Raw genomic sequence first — 14,476 nt, 5'->3', positions numbered from 1 at the left:
AGGAAAATCATGGCATCCCATGAAAAAATGAAAATCATGGAAACTGCAACAACATATTTGCTGCTAGCCCTTGCCTTGATTTTGTTCTGCGTTGAAAGAACAATAGCCCAATAGATAGTATGAGACAATATGAAATATGCACTTACTTATTGTGATATATTACAATAACTCTCCAAAGTCATTATTTGTACATGCTGGAACAAGTTATTAGTTGCACTTTGATAAATCAAAGACAAAATCCCGTGGAATGGAAAATGATGTTGCAACATCATATTTGTGCTGATAGTCCCTTTGGTCATTGAAACAACAACTGAGCAGAGTGGAGTTCATTCCAAGTATCAGGCACTCCTAGAAGACACCAATGCAAACAATCTTAAAAGGCATCTTTTGATTTGAGACTGTATCTAGATAGATGTGCATCATCCCTTAACTTTGAAATCCCAACGATATCTAAGCTCTCAACTCTTGTGCCCTGAACAACACTCTCAGCATAAGGATCATTCTCTCATTTGCAAGAACCATTGTGAATTGCAAACAAAATTTGGTGTTATTGCAACGACCGCTCGAGTTCCAATCCCCATTAAAGAAGTGTCGAGGTGATAGGCTTCTCACGAAGACCCTCAAATTTGGATACTTATCAAACTGCTTAACAAGCCATTTCACAACACTATGGACTGTCAAATTGTGAGCACTCTTGAGGTCTCTCAGCTTCCTAACATTCTTTAGCTGTCCAATTACATACATGTGCCATCTGTTTGCTTTCAGTTTCCCCCAATTCCAATGGTGCCATGTATTCAACACTACTACATCAAGTCTATAAAGATTAGTATGCAGGAACCACGCTGGTTGATCAAGATACGTTGCAAAACCCGTGGATAGGTTTCCCGGGTTTAGGGGTTCAATTTCATTGAGGCTTTCTGACCAATAATATAATACAATTGTGTTCATCTTTGGGTATCTAAATGCCCAACCAGCTGGACTTATAGCACCACGGGCACGTACTAAAACTTATTCTTTGCCTATGTCTTGAACATCTGGATTGTGTTTTCCACCTGTAATTGTTGTGAAGGACTACCCTTAGCTATAGCCAGTGTGGGAGGGGAGAAAGAAAGAGAATCGGGGGGCCCAACTATCATCCACCCACCCACCCCTGGAAGGACTTCACTACATAGAATTCTTCAAATGTCGGGTAACCTATAATTTATGTAGACAAAATAACCACTCATGTTTGAATCCAGCCAACTATTAGTTCTATTTTCAGAAAGAGAAGGAAGTCTGAAATGTAACACAAACCATAGCAAACCCTAATTTATCCAACTAAGCCTACTTATGTAGAAAAAGAGATAGAAATTGATGAGATGAATGCCATTGACTGCTGGGAAGGTGAATTACACCTATTTAAACTACTTCTGAAAGAAAATGAGAAAAGAGCTTCCTTTTGTATTTTTTGAGTGTTTTTATGTGAAATTATTATTCTTGTAATTTATCGGATTGTGATTGTGGTAGAGCTTTGGTGGCGATGGAGGATGGATTTGGTTTTTTCAGAGGTGGAGGAAGGTGTGGAGAGGTCCTAAGAAGCCCCTAGTACCCTTCTAAAGACTTCCCTTGCAATCAGACTTCGAAAAATCACTCACAGGAAATTCTACAGGAGGCTGCAGGGGATCTACAGGAGGAGGCCGAGAGCTATTTTTGGAGGTTTTGAAGGTGGAAAAATGATGGGAAAGGGTAACTGAAGGCTAGATGAAGGTGTTGAGGTGTCTGGAGCTTGTCAAGGAAGATCAAGAGGGAACATGATGGTTGGATTTGTTCAAATGGCAAGAGGGAAGCTTATGGAGAAAAACACAGAAATTAGGGCAGATTGGTGAAATGTTGTGAATGACTTGGGAAATATGTGAGAAGTGAGCTGATGCTGGCTGCTTTATGGATGTATGGTGAGCTGAGGTGCCCTGCAAGAGATCTACACATCTACTTACAAAAACTGATCAAAGAAAGGACTAACTATACCATGAAAACAAAACTTTCTCTAGCTTGACCTAATTTCTGACCTACAAACAGAAAATGCTGAACAGTAACCTTTGAACAGAAAAGCATGCAGAGAGATCTATTGTAAAATAACAGGAAATGATCTAGTAAAATAAATTTGAAGTAATACATTAATGTTTCCAAATCAAGTCATCACACTAGAAATTGCATGGGAGAGCAAAACTGTGTTTTTGGTGGCAGTAGTAGTACCTTGACCTCAAATCATAGTCCCAAAAAGGGAGAAAGGAGATTAGGGCCTGCTATTGGCCTTTTTGAATCTTAGTTTGTCATTGCATTAACCTACTTGAGCAACTGAAACAAAAACAGCTATGCAAACCATCAAAAGCAACCTAATCTAAACAAAGTAAAATGAATCTATGTAATAGAAATTAACTCATGAACTCAAGCAAAAACATATAAGTACAAAGCAAGAGGTGCTGGGAAACTTGGGTTGGGCCCTAACCCAAGAGCTTCAGCCCTCTGAAAGAGATCAGTGCTAGCTCAAAAACTGTTTCATCTCCATTATCAAAAGTAAAAGTCACATTACATAAACTGTTCTAAAAAAGGAAGCTCGAAAATGAGCTGAACAAGTGCTGCACAAAAGTGCGAAAATTCTACTAATGACTGGCTAACCTACTGAGGCTCTAAGCCCCCTTATTTATACAAATGGAGTCCCCCAACAGCCTTCCTAAAATCAAGGAGCTCGGCTTCCCAGAACTAGAGATAAACAACAATCCTTCTTTACTTGCTCGACTGCCCCTTGGATGCATCAATGTGGTTGCTTGTGCTCCAAGTTGCTGATGGAGGATTCAAGGAAAGGGGTCATAAATGAAGGAGACACCCCCCTACAAATCCTCTTCCTTGTTTTCCTCGAATATTTGCTACCATTTTCTCATAAATCCTTTGACTTTGTCCAAAATTGACCAAAAAATCTACATAAAGCACATATTAGATTACATGGCAAAATGACTAACCCAATTCACTCTATTAGCATAAATATAATAAAAAACATGCAATAAACTAATGAGAATGGTGGATTAAGTCGAATTAAGAGGCAAAATGAGCCCATATAATTACCCATTTCTGGGGCTCATCATCACCCCCCTACTGAATGGGTTGCTCATCCTCTGAGCAACTAGTCTAACTCTTCATCCTTCATAGCTCTAATAGATTCCCTAACATCCCATGCTTCTGATGTGATATTTTACTCTTTTTTATGGAATCCTGCCTTTCTATCCACCTCTTCCCACTATTTCTGTTCTTCCTCCTCTTTTACTCCTTCCAGCAGTCCTAGCAGCAGTGGAGGCCTGAATTTGAGGCCAATCCAATTGGCCTTCAAGCTTTGCATAGAGTGCTTATATAGTGGCACCCTCCTCATGGCTTCCCTCATCCTGTTTTTGGAGTGATACTCCCTGATCTGTAGGCTGTGTGGCAATGTGTTCCACCTTCTCATGCAAGCATGAATGCAGTCATCTCCAAACAATCTCTCCATGTCCTTGAAATGTGCAATAGCCTGGGCCTGCTCATCAACATATTTGGGGACACTTTGAGGATTAGCTGCAAGGTGTTGGTGGGCATAGATGAGAGCCATGGGGTTTGTTGGCTCTGCTCTAATTATCAGAGGTTCATTCAACTCTTTTGCCATCATTTTCTAGATTTCTGCTGCCCTTTTCTCTTCATGGCTCATCCAAGATGCCATGGCAATTAGCTGCAAGTCTCCTAACACAGCATTGGGATCCCATAGGTTCATATCAGTAAGGGCCATGTTGTGTAAGTAAAACTCTTCCAGCTTCACTTTTTTCTCAGCTAAACTGTGATCACATAGATCCATGAGTTGGCCATAATCCTAAAAAGTTATGGTGCCTCTCTAGGCCAGAGTCTTGATTTGAAATTGGAGCCATTGATACTTGAGGTACACTGCATATGATTTAGCTGACTGCCTACACTATAGTGCCTCCATAGCCCAGCTGGTCATGCAGGCTAATTTGGCTTCCCTTTCCTGTAGCTGCCTTCTTAAGATTAATACCTCATTTTCTGCCTGGGGTTCCCTTTCCTGTTGCTGTTTTATTAATATCTCACCTTCTGCCTGGGGTTCCTTTTCCTGCTGATGTATTTTTAAGAGTAACAACTCATTTTCTACCTCGAGTTCCATTTCTTGTAGCTGCTTTTTTTAAAAGTGAAAATCGAATAATGTTTCACGAAAATTTCAAAATAAAAATTAGAAATGTCAATAGAATATACATACACACGTGTGTAAATAGGAAAAATCTTGATTATTCACTACCTTGTAAGAAAGTGTTTCCCTTCAAAGTCGGGCATGTCACAGTTATTAGGTTGCCACTTATATTTTTCATAAGAAAAATCAAGGCGTTGGGTCAACCTGCATGCCGACATTCCTAATAACCAATGCTTACACATCTTGCCAGAATATATTGGCCTCCTTCTATCTTGAACCAATTTTCCTTTGGTATATAGTCACATACTAAAAGAAAAGCACAGATTGCAATTTTAATAAAAACCACTAAATGAAATCTGTGGATTTGATTCAACAATTGATATCAGCTTGCTTCAATTTCATTTTTTGCTAGGTATATTCTAATAAAATTGTAGTTGTGATTGAGGCTCTTTGAAGTTATCAAATTTGGCCTAGTGCAGCCAGTGTCAAGCAAGATAAAAACCTCTCTTCTCAATAGTCGTTGAGTTTTTAACCTTTGTAGGAAGTAATTCTTCAGCAGTAATGACACAGGAATTTTCAATTGCTGAGTATTTCTCTTTTTCATCTAAGCTGGACTTCATATTATCAGCCTCCAAAAAGAACAAACCTCCAACAAGAATATCTTTTTCTGAACTAGAATGGGAATGTGCAGTCCGCAATTCTTTGGCCGGGCTAGATGGTGATTTGTCTACTGAGAAATATTTAGCTGCATTAGATGACAATCTTGAGATGCTTGGAAATTCTTTAGCTGATATGGAATCAAGTTCTCCAATTGGTGGAGATGGAGAAATTTATACTGTTATTGGTATAAAATATTAGAAGACATTTGATGAATGCTCCAAACAATAGAACTTTTGCAAATCGATGCCATTGTCATCTGATAACTTAGAAAAACTTTCATTTGGTTCATAAAAGTCATAGATCTGCATGTGCCGAAAATGACACCCTGAAAATTAATGAAACCAATAGGGTAGAGTCTACTTTCCACTTAGCGATCAACGATATGCCCAAAACAATCCAGATACTATTTAGAAACAAAAAAAACAAAAATAGGCAAAATGACATCCCGAGAGGAAAATACTGGTTTCTCTGCCAATTTAATGAACGAGATGGATCTTAAAGGAAAACAACAACCAAAAGATGAATATAATTTATATTAAATGGAATGCCCAAACACAATGCATGCAGACAAACACCTCGAGAAAAGCGTCTATGTCGTATTTTAACTATTTTATGTTTTGAATTTTTTTTGGCTTTTGCTTTATTTTGTCTTAAATTTGTTGGAAATGCAACAAAAATTTGTGGAATTTTATAGATTTCTAAATTAGTTGAAAACTTAGTTGTTAGATTTATAAATTAGATGAAAACTTAATTACGATCAAAACTTAGTTGTAAATTCTTTTGTATACTAAAGAATACCTGTTAAATAGTAGAATATTTAAACAACACCAGTTTCGAGTTCATTTCAAGAGAAAAATTACTTTACTATGAAAAAGGGTATTAATTGAAAAGGCTAACCTGAAAATAGTGCTTCTAACCTATTCCTCCGCAATTAGTATGCTCAAATCAACCTCCTAACACCTTCATCTGCTGGAAGAACACTCAGAAATGGGGCTCCTTCTAGTCCCCAAATAATAAATGTGGTGCAAATCAATGCAATAAGCACCAAGGAAACCTGCTTCCCTCGCAATCCCAACAAAGATACCCCGTGTTGGAAACATTAATTCTAGCCACCAAACTCATTAAATGCTCAACAATCTCAAGAGTTCTTGAGATGGCCTTGAGACTTCTGGAGACTTTCGGTAGCGTCCCGAAGAAGCCACCGACAACTAGAATCCAGAAACTTCTCCATCGTGTATAAAAATCCTTGCTTAGTAATGGAATGAATAAGTTGTAATTTGTGTTTAGTGTTCATGTTGTGTTCTCTAATTTGGTATCAGAGAATGGTTGAGTGTTGAGAGTGTAAGATTCTTCCATGAGAGATCGCTGAGGGTGTGATGACAAAAGTCTGTGTGCAGTGCCTAAGGTCCCGATGAAGGGCGAGCTGGCTGAAGGATTGAGGTTACTTCCAGTCCGTCTTCTTGCGCATAAGAGTGTGCTCGTGCATAGAATTGGTTTGTTAGGCTCATTGGAGGGAGTCAAACCGCTGAGAACGTCTATGTGAAGTGTTCTTGTGTGCTAGTAAGAAAGGGTCGAAGAAACTGGGTAAATCCTTGATGCCCAGTGTTTGGAGTTTGATGTAAACTCTATAGTATTTGTTGATTGTGCTATAGCAAGATATTTCATATTATGTGACAGAGAAATCCACCTCTAGTTTTTTAAATCGAAGTGTGGGTAAGGTTCAGTTGTTGTTCAGATGTGTTTTGAAGGCTTCGTTAATCCCCCTGTAGTTTTTTAAATTTAAGTGTGGGAAAGGTTCTGTCATTGATAGAATTTGGTTATTGGATATGTTTTCGAATGTTTTGGTGTAACGACGATTTAAAAAATAATTTGTTTCTTATGAATCTCAAAGGATTTATGGTTAATGCAAAGGCTAAAACTAAGTGAAAAGTAAATTATGGAAGTTGCTTAAAATAATTAATGAAGTTATGTATCCATGGCGGTGAATGGTGGAATAATATATATAAAGAAATAAAAAATAAAAAAAAGGTGTTGTAAAGGAGCAAGTAAAATTAGCAAAAAAAAAGTGTTATTATTTGTGATTAAGGAGCCATTAAATTTATTAGTAAAGAAGGTGATATTATTTAGCCATTAAAGTGTTTGGTATTTAAGGATTCACAAGTTTAGTATCATGGCTAATGTTTTGGCGAAATCTTATTTATCCGACTCTAACAAGCTAGATAGTGAAAACTATGCAAATTGGAAGTTTAAGTTGCAGACTTTGATGGAACGCTACAATATATGGACGATTGTGTCTGGATCTGAAGTCAAGCGAGTGCCCCTCAAGCCACAGACACTGCAATTCAATATTGGGAGCGACGAGAAAAAAAAGTTAAGGTGCTTTTGCGGATGTCCGTTAAGGACAACATTATTCCACACATTGGAGACTACAAAACATCCAAGGAGACATGGGACACTCTCAAAAATTTGTATGAGACGAAGACTACAAATCAGATATTGTATTTAAAGAGTAAGCTTCTTTCAATTAAGATGGAAGAAAATGAGAATGTCAATAATTTTATTTCAAAATTACGGATCTAAAGGATAAATTAGGTGACATTGGTGAAACAATATCTAGTACAAACTTGGTTACTGTGACATTAAATGGAATGCTTGATGAATATCAAATGCTTATCACTGGTCTTTCAGCTAGAGAGAAGGCTCCTACTTTTGATGAGTTGGCAGGTATACTTATGCAGGAAGAAGAGCAGAGAAGAAGTCTTAAACAAAAATCTCCCAGTTCAAATTTAGCATTGATGGCCAAAGGGAAGCAGTCCTTCAAAGGAAAATATTGGGAGAAAAATAAAGGCAAAAAGCCACAGATAAAATCATTTCAAGGTACACCTTTACCAAGGGCAAATGCCAAATCAGGTAGAGATGATGTGTGTTATTACTGTGGAAATGATCCAGCTGGATCTCCAAACACCAGTGGCATGGAAAAGGCTAAAAAATCAAAGTGGCGGAAAGATGATGAACTTGACATCAGATCAAAGTTCTCGTCACCCTGATTCCAACGATGCGAATGACACTCCAATCCGATTCCAGATGAAGGAGATAGAAGCAGTCAAAGTTGGGTTGACTTTTTGATGACTGCGCAGGATTAATGAAGGCACAATATAGAATTTTTCTGACAGACGGAATCCAGCCAACTTCGGCCAGATTCCGGGAAAAATCGTTACCTATTTAAAATGACCCCTTCGGTCAAAAACCAAATTTCCAAAAATTGCACATTTTGTTTTATTAAACAAAAAGAATATAAAAAAAAGTCCCGCCAACCCAACTCATAACCATTCAACATAATTACGGAGGGGTGGGCCATGACCCCTGGCCCCTTCCCACATCCCTCGGGACTGTTGTAACAATAAACAAATGGGGTGGGTGGCCATGACCCCGCCACCCCATGTTACAGGGAAAAGTGTCTACACAGAACTGCTTATCCCACTAAGGTGTAGTAGCTACCTTAGAAACAAACAAAGTAAAGCTACTTTCGTTTTTCCTTTATGAAATATAGATGAGAGAAGAACAAAGAAGAACAACCTCTGTCTTGCGCTAATCTCCTAGTTTGATTCTTCTCTCTCTTGATAGTATTTCGCTACTTGCTCCTCTGTACGCCCACCTTCACAGAGTACCTGTAAGATCACAGTAGCATAGTACTATACAAGAACATGGATCTATAATCATAAACAATCTAGGATCAGATGTAAATTGACCATACAAATGCATCAAACATAAATGACACAAGAGTATGGAGGAAAACTTGAATAGCTTTTATTGATAAACAAGAAAGAGCCAAGGAAGTTACAACTAGTTGTTCTGACCCAGCATCATCCTCTCAGCAAGGAAGCCCCTCTTCACCTCATACAAAGCTTGGATCACCCAACACTCCGATGTTGTCTCAAGAAACCAACAGCAATTCCTTACAATATGAAAAATTCCAGCCTTTGGATCTCTGGGATGAGGGATCCATATATAGATATCTGTAAGGGAGATGAGTCAGCTTGTGATTTGATTAGTGTCTTCCCTCTGATAGTTCTTGCTTCCACTTGGAGATTGATGATCTCTTACTCATCCTTGGTCGAATTCAGAGAGGCAAGTGTCACAGGAGAAGTTTCTAGAAGATTCCATGCCTCTCCACCTCGCGGAATGACACTGCCATTTGTCACTTCTCGCCCATCGCACCCCATAGAAGGGATTTTTGAAATGCAACGCACCCACACAGTGTATTTAGGTGAGATGCAACGCACTTTTCCTATGGAGCAGCTGAAATGATCCTGTTTTGACCAGTTCTGAGCAGTTTTTCATGGAGAACTTCTGGGAGAAGTTGTAATCAGTTGACCTTGTTCCTTTAGGGGTTAGAACAACACTTTTAGGGACTTAGGAGCCCTTGGTTTATGGACATTTCATGCTTGGGGTTGTAGTGCCCAAAAATGTCTATAACAGTTGCCTCCTAAAGCATGAGGTCGTTAATCTTTTGATGTCGGGTGAAATGCTTTATTATGAGGATCTCAAGTTCTTTCAAGCTGGGAGGAGACCTGTAATAAGATACAATACAATACATTATCTTCATAAGTTTTCGTGATCTAGCTGAGGCGGGCATTCCCATGCTCAGCTTTATAAATTCATTTTCATGTACATAGGACAGACAATCGTCTGAGTGTAGACTGATGATTCTGGTGGAGTCATCATCCCTTTGATTGGATGATTATCTATACAGCAATGATGTACATTTGATGTCTTTATTTCCCTGAATATATATCGCAGCCCAGATGGATGAAACTAGATCCGGGGTCTTCAATCTTGTTCGATCTTCATTCGAAGTACAAGTCTATCCATGTGAGAGATGTTCTGGAGTCGAACATGGAAAGACATCACCTGATTACCAGCCAATGATGTAAGCTGTTAACAGGCGCGACAGCAATCACCAATAATGATAATGACCCTCAAGGTACTGCAGTACAATTCACATGGTGTGAATAAAGGACTTGGCGTCGAACACCACACAAAATCTTTCAGTCGAAGGCCATTGATGTAAACCTGTCGCTGGAAGTGAGAAACTTGCCATTGAGGCATGCAAGCTTCAAAGTACTGAACGGGGTGTTCCTAGATCGACTTCTTGGATAATGAGCTGATGTCAACAAGAAGCGATCCATCACAGGAGGGCCTTAATGAATCCCACATCAATGACACGGAATGGAGCAAATGATTTTAATGGAGGTGAAAACGATCTGATGACATAAGGTTCAGGGTGGCGGTCATGAAAGAATGGAGTGTAAATGTATTGTAGCGGGTGAGACACAGGTGAACTCTCTGAATGACTTCTCTTGAACATATCGGCGACACTGACATGATGGATTGGTAGCATTAACCCCAAATGTGGATGGTGTGATGGGACCATGGTGATGTGACCGGTGAATGAAACAACCCAACCCAACTTGGATGTGGAGTGAAAGTGTCATGTTCAAGAGCGACTTGCTACCAACAAAGTTTCTTCAAGTTTTCTTCCCAATTTTTCCCCAGTCATTGCTGACCAGTACCTCTTTATTTTTGTCAAGCTTGAGGAGGATAACATATGCTTGTTCTATAATTTGCCCTTCGGGCAAACCCATCGCTATGTTTTAACGAGCCTAGCGATAGTGAAACTTGTTCTTGTCTGCTATGGACAAGTTTGTCGCTATTAAGTTTTAACGAGTTTAACGATAAAGATAACTTGGTCCTTTTCAATTTTAGAGAGTCTGAAAAGGAACGTAAAGGAAACTCCAAAATTCATTTTTCGTCATCTAATCCCTTAAGTCCGAAAAAGTATAAAACAATATAGAAGGGATGAATTTTCGATACTTTTAACGAGCCGAACAAAACAAGCGCTCGATCTTTTTGTGTAATAATCCCTCAGGTCCAAAAAGATTAAAATCTAAAGGAGGGATAGCACTTCCGGTCCCTTTAATGAGCTGGAGAGGCCAATGGCTTGGCAATCCTTTCATATTTTACGAGTCAGTTGAAAAGAGCTTAAAGGAGACTTGTCTTTTGAGGAACGAGTGATAAAATTGGGTAGCAGCTGATTCCAGGTAAGGTTTGGAATTTTCCAATCATGACAGTGTTACAAGGATGGCTAGTGAGATCACTCTTCACAGCTGTTCCTCAAAAGGGGTAAACAATCAAATGGAGGTGAATGATCGGCCAATACAGAGTGGAGGTGATGATGAGAACACGACCAAGGCTTTTAAAGGTTGAAGTACTACATTCACGATGGTTATTTGCCAGAAATCGGTTCATTGTTTTTTGATTGAGCTTAAACATTGGGGGAAACATTTGCTCATGACTTATGTTTATTTTTTAACGAGCTTGAACTATGTGCTAAAACTGCTCGATTAATCCAGTCGTATAATAAGAATGTCCCATATATGATAACGGAAATTTTTAGAGTTTTGCCCCACATCCTTTCTTTATGCAAGTTAGGAAACGACCAATCCAAAAAACAGATAAATGATCGTTCTTCACTTGTACGCCAAAAGGTTTGCATGCCCCCAGGTATAAAACAGAGTTTCAAGGTCACCCTTCAAACCACTGAAAAAACATTTGTTTTATCAGGAAAGGTCTACCTCTTTCAGGTTACCAAAGATTGTTCTATTCACAGCGCAAACAAAACACTTCTTCGGCGATGTCTACCGAAATAGACAAAGGTGAGACAATCCACTCACATAACTTTGACGACAGAATCTTATTCCAGAATAAATCCCTCTTCCAATCACGAACGAGTGTACAGACCAGTCATATATCTCTTGTGGAAACCTACCCTATACCCAAATTTTTCCTGCCGAAGCAGACCAGGGTGCATGCCCCCTGGGTTTCAGTCATGTCCCCCGAATCACTTGCGCTCATCTGGTGGACGGACTGGAGATTGATGCGACATTCCTTGCGTGAAAAGACCATCCAGGGATGGCATATGACTATTTGCTCTGTGTGATCTGGGAAATGAAAGCTGGTCTACGAGCTTGACCACTCTTCCTTCATGCGGAAAACACATCACTCTAAAGAGTGATGAGACAATGGCTCCCATGCAATAAATATAGTCTCGTCCAAGGAGTAGATTATAATCCAGGGGTCCTTGAACTACCATTACGTTCATATGAACGGTTTTCCCTCTCAATGTTATGGGCACATTGGGAAGGATCCCTAACGGTCGACTGGTTCCTTTGTCAAAGCCTGTTAGATTTCTCATCTCAGGCAAAAGCGATGGCGAACCAAGCGCTTTCCAAGCAATCGAGGAAAGGATACTCACAGAAGCCCCTTCATCTATGATGGTACCAACCATAACCATTCTATATATTTGAGCAATGATTCGGAATGGTACACTAGCTGGTAAACGGGGTCTGCCTAGTTGATTCCAGTCGAAGGAAACAACTAGGTTGCTTGGAGGTGAGACCGAATAGACGGCCGTGTACGACTCTAACGAACTTCCTTCCTGCGGTAAAGGAACGGGTATATTACCCCCATGTTCATCGGATTCTGTGCTTATGAAAAGAATTTGGACGGTGTCATCCTTATTCTCTTCTGTGGCTGTATCATCTGAAGATGGAACCTCTGAAGGCAAGACCGGGTCAACTGCCACCTCGACCTTTTGACTTTCATCTAATATGGGTTCAGATGGTTTGTCTTCAATGGTAGATGCTTCGGCTGACCACCTGGGTGGGTCAGCCGGATTTTCAACCAGTGGTGGACTCGGCAAGAGTTTTTTATATCCAGGAGGAAGTCATAACGGTGAAATCGGACGATCGTCCAAAACTATTTTAGCCTCGTCTAAGAAGGGACAACAGTGGACGACATGATCGCCTTCGCACAGTTTACAAGGAAATCTATATTTTCCTTTTTTTCCTGGGGCTTCACTTTCACTAGTCGACGATGTGCTTTCAACATGATCATCAGAGGTTGACGACACCGGGTTGTGAAAACGAGGAGACCAGTCCCTTAAGATCCGAGGGATGCAGTGACAATCTCTATGATAGTGGTCTCCTTTTCAAATGACACATGGCGATTTAGGCCTGGTCGGTGCAGTGTGTGGATTTTCGCTAGACGATGCTTGGTTGCCCCCTTTCGCTTTTGGATCCTTCTTCTTCTTCTTCTCTTTCTTCTTATTTTCCTTCTTCTTCTCAGATACTTGATTTTTGGCTTTACCAGCCCCATCAAGCGAAGAGGAAGGAGGAGAGGAAGAATTGGAGGAAGTAGAAGGTTGGTGGGTAACTCTGGATTCGTCTAGTTGCTAACTCGATTGTTCAGGAATTGTGGTGTTATGAACAACAGAGGTTGTGAAGAGCCATACGGGCAAGCCGATTGTCAATCCTGGAAGCGACAATGTCGCCATATGGGGTGCACCAACATCTCCCCATGAGGAGAAGGGACTAGGATTTCCCCCAAGGGGAATTCCTTGGTTGGTGGGTTCCATTTTCACAACCTAAGATCAACGTAGGAAAGGGTGATGATTATTCCATTTAAAATAAATTTTAGACGCTTTGAAACAACTTGTTTTTTTCAATTTTTAAGAGTCGAGAAAAAACAAAAGATGACTCTAGTCGCCTTCGATTTTTAATGAGTCTGAAGTGACAAGTGCTCAGATGGACCTTTTTCGTTAAGGAGTCTAAAAAGGAACGAAAGGGGCTGCTCTGGAAATCTAGGTAGAGGGATTACCAAACCAATTGCAAAACTGCAGAATACTTTTTACGGTACGACAGTCAATCTTCCCGAATGCTGTGTTCAGTGCATTGCGATCGATAGGGCGGTAGACACGGCTTCCTATCGATAAAGGATTATGCCTATTGTGGTCTCCCAAAATATACTCGACGGTACGTGGGAGCACAAGTTCGTACTGGCACTTATCGTCTCAAAGCGGAGGAATCACCCAACCATCAGTGAGAACAACAGTTACCAAACTTTACGACGCCGGAATACGTCTCTAGCCTAGACTTCTAGATGTTGTGTGTTAGGTTCCAAAGCGTTGTTAGATTCATTGAATTTATTTTATAGTTGATCTTGTTTATGAAATTTTCCTTTCAGGGTCACCGCGAGATGTAGATGTATAATTCCTAAAATGCAATCTAAGATGATAAACAGTGTTTTATCTTCTTTGTGCAATGAAAATCCTAGCTACTAAGGAAAGAGAGACAATATTCTTTCACAAAGAGCAAAGAGCACACACTAAATGCACAGTCCTAAATCAAACCAATCAAACAGTCTAAATGAAAATGCACATGCATGTATTTGTTTTCGGCTTTCTTAGTATGTGAATGGTAAAAAGAAAGCTAATGCACAAATCTGAATTACTTTTCAAGCGACAATTATTAACAAGTTTCTTTTCAAAATCAAAAATGGAGACAATCACAACATTTTACGATTTGGAAATGAATACTTGTTTTTGACACTAGAAAAACTACAAATTCAGACCAAATACAATAGTAACAGGATAATCAACTATCAATAGCAACCAAACTCTTTCCTATGACTGAAAACGACACTTGCGACACTTTCAAATCAAAGGACGACAATACGATTACGTTACTTTTTGCAAAGGAGAACTGAAAATGACTCAAC

At 39.6% G+C, this 14,476-nt stretch overlaps 1 pseudogene; it reads right to left on the bottom strand.

Moving 5' to 3' along the window:
* Positions 1 to 268: 268 nt before the first annotated feature.
* Positions 269 to 4,818, bottom strand: LOC149255542 (protein trichome birefringence-like 14; annotated as a pseudogene).
* Positions 4,819 to 14,476: the final 9,658 nt, after the last annotated feature.

This window comes from Pinus tabuliformis, chromosome 7 (assembly GCF_031772625.1).
Source record: "Pinus tabuliformis cultivar Carrire ecotype Pingquan chromosome 7, CPIR1, whole genome shotgun sequence".
NCBI classification, from domain to species: Eukaryota; Viridiplantae; Streptophyta; class Pinopsida; order Pinales; family Pinaceae; genus Pinus; species Pinus tabuliformis.
Note: the sequence above shows the minus strand (reverse complement) of the source record. Positions and strands in the feature narration are given on the sequence as shown.